The following is a 7,707-nucleotide window of genomic DNA, read 5'->3' as shown; positions in this document are numbered from 1 at the left end:
CTCCGGTGCCGCCTTTCTTTCCTCTGCCGGGCCCCATAGCACCCGCCACCTCTCACCGTGCTCTTCCTGCACCCCGGTTCTCGTCACCGGCGCAAAAATCAATGGTTCTGCATCGTAACTTTGTTAAACAACGTGACAAGTTGTATGCGCCTGGAGACTTGACTACCGAAGGTTGTAGTTCAGGATAGACTAGGAGTTTGTTATAGTTTATATTCTTGTTATCTTGAATGTCTATCTCTAGTCTATCCCTTGTTCTCCAAGATTGTAATCCCAACAACTTTGTACGCTATCAGGGAGGTCGCGACCCTGCCTATAAACACGAAGCCGTCGGCCCTGGCAAAGGCACGACGTTCCCAGCCTTTCTCACATGGTAATCAGAGCCTAACTCTTCCATCCATCTAGCCCTAGCCCTCCATCGCACAAGCCTTCGCCATGGCATCCTCCAGCTCATCCAACTCCCACTAGTAGAAAAAGTGTCAAACGTGCAGCACATTAGTGCCGGTTTGTATTAGAGCCGGCACTAATGTATACATTAGTGCCGGTTCCAACGGCTAGCCGGGCCGCTCTCATTAGTACCGGTTCGTGACTAACCTTTAGCACCGGTTCGTGCCACGAATCGGTACTAATGAGGGTGGTGGCAGGATGTTGTCAGTCTGGGCCCCCTCCAGCACCTTTAGTACCGGTTCGTGTCACGAACCGGTACTATAGGTCCTCCTGCATATAAACCCTTCGTCCAGCTCGCTCTGTTCTCCCCCCTTTCCCCTCTCCTCTCCTCTCTGTTCTTCCTCTTCTCCCCTCGAGCTCATCACACATTTTGCCCAAAATTTGTCAAGATTTGAAGCCCCCCATCCATTCAAGTGATCACAAAGGTTAGCAACTTTGTCCTTTCATCTCTCATTGCTAGATTAGCTCTTCCCATGCTTTGTATAGTTACTAATTTGTGAGTTTAGTAATTTGGGAGGAAATATATATAGGTGCTAGTATTTGATTTATATGCAATTTGAGGTCAAAAATAACACTTAGTTTGCATATGTAGGTGTGGTTTACTTAGTGCCTTCTAAATCTCCGTCGTAACCACCGTCGATCGCCCGCACCGTCCCGTCACAGGCACCACCTTGTGGTGAGCCTCTTGTTCATGAAATTTTATATAAAAAATTGATGTTTGTTTTATTTGGATATATAGTTAATCATGTAATAATTATCTTACCCGTACGTTGTTTGTTATACATAGTGCCATGGTTTTGATATCCGTCCCCGTCGGCCCTCGTCCTTGTTATGATTCGGATGTGGTATATATTCTCTTTTAAAACTATTTGTTGCATTTCGTGTTTATGACAAATTATGCCCATCAAGTTGACATAGATATTTTTATCTAGGAGGTATGTGAACCGGAAATTCCAACCGACCCTATTGTCGAGAGGTTAAATTTAGTTGAAAGAGAAAATGAGTACTTGAAAGAAAAATTGAAAAGAATTGAGGGCGATAAGATGGAATTGGAGTTGCATGTTGCCGATGTCGTCGATGATCACAAGATCAAGATGGAGAAAATGCGCTTGAAGAATAGAAAGATTAGAAAATATGCCATCGATAGTGAGGCTTGGTATCATTATGCTGTTGGATCAATTGTTACCTTAGTTGCGATCTTGATCGCATTTGTTGTTGCATTTAAATGCTTTAGCTAGAGAGTTATTTGTTTGTTGCATTTAAGTGTTGTATGAACTTTATGTATGAACTTGTATTAATTTGGTCTATTCGGTGTTGTGTAATGAAGATGAGCCGGCAATGGATGTACGATGACCGATGCTCTCCCCAGTTCATTGAGGGCGTGCATACTTTTCTGCTTGCGGCTGAGGCAAATAAGCGGGCGGATGGTTTTATGCCTTGTCCATGTGCTGGCTGTAAGAATGGTCACAATTACTCTACGTCAAGAACCATTCACGTCCACCTGTTTGAGTCCGGTTTCATGCCCCACTATAATGTTTGGACCAAGCATGGAGAAAGAGGGGTTATGATGGAAGACAATGAAGAAGAAGAGGACGACGACAGCTATCCTGGCCATGGGTTCCCTGAATACGATGATACAACAATGGGGGAAGAAGCTGAGCCGGTAATGCGGGAAGAAGCTGAGCCGGCAATGCGGGAAGAAGCTGAAGAAGAGGCATCAGATGAGCCCGTTGATGATCTAGGTCGGGCCATTGCCGATGCAAAGAGAAACTGCGCAAGTGATTTGGAGAAGAAGAAGTTGCAGCGCATGTTAGAGGATCACAAAAAATTGTTGTACCCGAATTGCGTAGGTGACAAGAAAAAGCTGGGCACCACACTATAATTGCTGCAATGGAAGGAAGAGAATGGTGTATCTGACAAGGGATTTGGAAAGTTGCTGGTAATGATAAAGGATATGCTTCCAAAGGACAACGAATTGCCCGAGAGTATGTACGAAGCAAAGAAGGATGTCTGCCCTCTAGGGTTAGAGGTGCAGAAGATACATGCATGCCCTAATCATTGCATCCTCTACCGCGGTGAGTACGAGGATTTGAACGCTTGCCCGGTATATGGTGCATTGCGCTATAAGATCAGCCGCGATGAGCCTGGTGATGTCGAGGGCGAGCGCCCCAGGAAGAAGATTCCTGCCAAGGTGATGTGGTATTCTCCTATAATACCACGGTTGAAATGTTTGTTCCAAAACAAAGAGCATGCCAAGGCGATGCGATGGCACAGAGAAGACCGTAAGAAAGACGGAAAGTTGAGAGTACCCGCTGACGGGTCGCAGTGGAGAAAAATCGAAAGAAAGTACGGGAAGGAGTTTGCAGATGACGCAAGGAGCGTATGGTTTGGTCTAAGCGCAGATGGCATTAATCCTTTTGGGGAGCAGAGCAGCAACCATAGCACCTGGCCTGTGACTCTATGTTTGTATAACCTTCCTCCTTGGTTGTGCATGAAGCGGAAGTTCATTATGATGCCAGTGCTCATCCAAGGCCCTAAGCAACCCGGCAACGACATTGATGTGTACCTAAGGTCATTAATTGAAGAACTCTTACAACTGTGGAATGGAACAGGTGTACGTGCGTGGGATGAGCACATGGGGGAAGAATTTGACCTAAAGGCGTTGCTGTTCGTGACCATCAATGATTGGCCTGCTCACAGTAACCTTTCAGGATAGACAAACAAGGGATACCGCGGATGCACGCACTGTTTGGATGATACCGACAGTATATATTTGAATAGTTGTAAGAAGAATGTGTACCTGGGACATCGTCGATTTCTTCCGAGCAGGCATCCCGTAAGAAAGAAAAGCAAGCATTTCAAAGGTGAGGCGGATCACCGGACGAAGCCTCGCCACCGTACTGGTGCTGATGTACATGATGTGGTCAAGGATTTGAAGGTGATATTTGGAAAGGGTCCTGGCGGACAACCTGTTCCGAAGGACGCGGACGGACGCGCACCCATGTGGAAGAAGAAATCTATATTTTGGGACCTGCCATATTGGAAAGACCTAGAGGTCCGCTCCATAATTGACGTGATGCAAGTGACAAAGAATCTTTGCGTGACCCTGCTTGGCTTCTTGGGCATGTACGGGAAGACAAAAGATACACCTGAGGCACGGGAGGACCAGCAACGTATGCACGGAGAAGAAGGCATACATCAGGGTCATGCAAGCTACGCTCTTACCAAAGAAGAGAAGGAAATCTTCTTTGAATGCCTGCTCAGTATTAAGGTACCGTCTGGCTTCTCGTCGAATATAAAGGGAATAATAAACATGGCAGAGAAAAAGTTCCAGAACCTAAAGTCTCATGACTGCCACGTGATTATGACGCAACTGCTTCCGGTTGCATTGAGGGGGCTTCTACCGGAAAACGTTCGATTAGCCATTGTGAAGCTATGTGCATTTCTCAATGCAATCTCTCAGAAGGTATTCGATCCAGAAATCATATCAAGGTTACAGAATGATTTGGTGCAATGTCTTGTCAGTTTCGAGTTGGTGTTCCCACCATCCTTCTTCAACATCATGAAGCACGTCCTAGTTCACCTATGCGAAGAGATTAACGTTTTGGGTCCTGTATTTCTACACAATATGTTCCCCTTTGAGAGGTTCATGGGAGTCTTAAAGAAATATGTTCATAACCGTGCTAGGCCAGAAGGAAGCATCTCCAAGGGCCATCAAAATGAGGAGGTCATTGTGTTTTGTATTGACTTTATTCCTGACCTTAAGCCGATTGGTGTTCCTGAATCGCGGCATAAGGGCAGACTGGATGGAAAAGGCACGCTAGGAGGGGAACAAATAATATGTATAGACGGACATTCTCTCACTGAAGCACACTACACAGTTCTACAGAATTCCACCTTGGTGGCTCCGTATATGGATGAACACAAGAATTTGCTACGCTCCAAACACCCAGAGCGGTCTGATGACTGGATTACACGTGAACAAACCAGGAGTTTGGCCAACTGGTTGCAGACACGTACCATGCATGACACCTCTATTGAAGATGACCTGTACTTGCTGTGTTGGGGAACGTTGCAGAAAACAAAAATTTTCCTACTCGTTTCACCAAGATCATCTAGGAGTTCATCTAGCAACGAGTGATTAGATGCATCTACATATCTTTGTAGATCGCGAGCGGAAGCGTTCAAAGAACGGGGATGAAGTAGTCGAACACGACGTGATCCAAATCACCGATGACCAGCGCCGAACGGATGGCACCTCCGCGTTCAACACACGTACGGAACAGCCACGTCTCCTCCTTCTTGATCCAGCAAGGGAGGGAGGAGAGGTTGAGGGAGATGGCACCAGCAGCAGCACGACGGCGTGGTGTTGATGGAGCTGCAGAACTCCGGCAGAGCTTCGCTAAGCACTATGGAGGTGGAGGAGGTGTTGGGGAGGGAGAAGGAGGCAACCAAAGGCCAGGGCGTTCAGGTATGAAGTCCCTCCTCTCCCCCACTATATATAGGGAGGCCAAGGGGGGGTGGTGCGCAGCCTAGGAGATCCAATCTCCTATGGCCGGCGGCCAAGGGGAGGTTTCCCTCCCCCCCAAGGCACTTAGGAGGTGCCTTACCCTCCTAGGACTCTTGCCCCCTTAAACCCTAGGCGCATGGGCCTATGTGGGGCTGGTGCCCTTGGCCCATTAGGCCAAGGCGCACCCCCTTACAGCCCATGTGGCCCCCCGGGACAGGTGGACCCACCCGGTGGACCCCCGGGACCCTTCCGGTGGTCCCGGTACAATACCGATAACCCCGAAACTTGTCCCGATGCCCGAAACAGGACTTCGCATATATAAATCTTTACCTCCGGACCATTCCGGAACTCCTCGTGACGTCCGGGATCTCATCCGGGACTCCGAACAACATTCGGGTTACTGCATATACATATCCCTACAACCCTAGCGTAACTGAACCTTAAGTGTGTAGACCCTACGGGTTCGGGAGACAAGCAGACATGACCGAGACGACTCTCCGGTCAATAACCAACAGCGGGATCTGGATACTCATGTTGGCTCCCACATGCTCCACGATGATCTCATCGGATGAACCACGATGTCGAGGATTCTATCAACCCCGTACGCTATTCCCTTTGTCTATCGATATGTTACTTGCCCGAGATTCGATCGTCGGTATCCCAATACCTCGTTCAATCTCGTTACCGGCAAGTCACTTTACTCGTACCGTAATGCATGATCCCGTGACCAGACACTTGGTCACTCTGAGCTCATTATGATGATGCATTACCGAGTGGGCCCAGTGATACCTCTCTGTCATACGGAGTGACAAATCCCAGTCTTGATCCATGTCACCCAACAGACACTTTCGGAGATACCCGTAGTCTACCTTTATAGTCACCCAGTTACGTTGTGACGTTTGGCATACCCAAAGCACTCCTACGGTATCCGGGAGTTACACGATCTCATGGTCTAAGGAAAAGATACTTTGACATTGCAAAACTCTAGCAAACGAACTATACGATCTTGTGCTATGTTTAGGATTGGGTCTTGTCCATCACATCATTCTCCTAATGATGTGATCCCATTATCAATGACATCCAGTGTCCATAGTCAGGAAACCATGACTATCTGTTGATGAACGAGCTAGTCAACTAGAGGCTCACTAGGGACATGTTGGTGTCTGTTATTCACACATGTATTACGATTTCCGGATAACACAATTATAGCATGAATAAAGACAATTATCATGAACAAGGAAATATAATAATAATGCTTTTATTATTGCCTCTAGGGCATATTTCCAACAGTCTCCCACTTGCACTAGAGTCAATAATCTAGTTACATTGTGATGAATCGAACACCCATGGAATTCTGGTGTTGATCATGTTTTGCTCTAGGGAGAGGTTTAGTCAACGGATCTGCTACATTCAGGTCCGTATGTACTTTACAAATCTCTATGTCTCCATCTTGAACATTTTCACGAATGGAGTTGAAGCGACACTTGATGTGCCTTGTCTTCTTGTGAAACCTGGGCTCCTTGGCAAGTGCAATAGCTCCAGTGTTGTCACAGAAGAGCTTGATCGGCCCCGACGCATTGGGTATGACTCCTAGGTCGGTGATGAACTCCTTCACCCATATTGCTTCATGTGCTGCCTCCGAGGCTGCCATGTACTCCGCTTCACATGTAGATCCTGCCACGACGCTTTGCTTGCAAATGCACCAGCTTACTGCCCCCACCATTCAAAATATACACGTATCCGGTTTGTGACTTAGAGTCATCCAGATCTGTGTCGAAGCTAGCATCGACGTAACCCTTTACGACGAGCTCTTCGTCACCTCCATAAACGAGAAACATTTCCTTAGTCCTTTTCAGGTACTTCAGGATATTCTTGACCGCTGTCCAGTGTTCCTTGCCGGGATTACTTTGGTACCTTCCTACCAAACTGACGGCAAGGTTAACATCAGGTCTGGTACACAGCATGGCATACATAATAGAACCTATGGCTGAGGCATAGGGGATGACGCTCATCTCTTCTATATCTTCTGCCATGGTCGGACATTGAGCTGAGCTCAATTTCATACCTTGTAACACAGGTAAGAACCCCTTCTTGGATTGATCCATATTGAACTTCTTCAATATCTTATCAAGGTATGTGCTTTGTGAAAGACCTATGAGGCGTCTCGATCTATCTCTATAGATTTTGATGCCTAATATATAAGCAGCTTCTCCAAGGTCCTTCATTGAAAAACTTTTATTCAAGTAGGCCTTGATGCTGTCCAAGAGTTCTATATCATTTCCCATCAAAAGTATGTCATCTACATATAATATGAGAAATGCTACAGAGCTCCCACTCACTTTCTTGTAAACGCAGGCTTCTCCATAAGTCTGTGTAAACCCAAACGCTTTGATCATCTCATCAAAGCGAATGTTCCAACTCCGAGATGCTTGCACCAGCCCATAAATCGAGCGTTGGAGCTTGCACACTTTGTCAGCACTCTTAGGATCGACAAAACCTTCCGGCTGCATCATATACAATTCTTCCTTAAGGAAACCATTAAGGAATGCCGTTTTGACGTCCATTTGCCATATTTCGTAATCATAGAATGCGGCAATTGCTAACATGATTCGGACAGACTTCAGCTTCGCTACCGGTGAGAAAGTCTCATCGTAGTCAACCCCTTGAACTTGTCGATAACCCTTAGCGACAAGCCGAGCTTTATAAATGGTCACATTACCATCCGCGTCTGTCTTCTTCTTAAAGATCCATTT

This window comes from Triticum dicoccoides, chromosome 6B, assembly GCF_002162155.2.
Source record: "Triticum dicoccoides isolate Atlit2015 ecotype Zavitan chromosome 6B, WEW_v2.0, whole genome shotgun sequence".
Lineage (NCBI taxonomy): Eukaryota > Viridiplantae > Streptophyta > Magnoliopsida > Poales > Poaceae > Triticum > Triticum dicoccoides.
Note: the sequence above shows the minus strand (reverse complement) of the source record.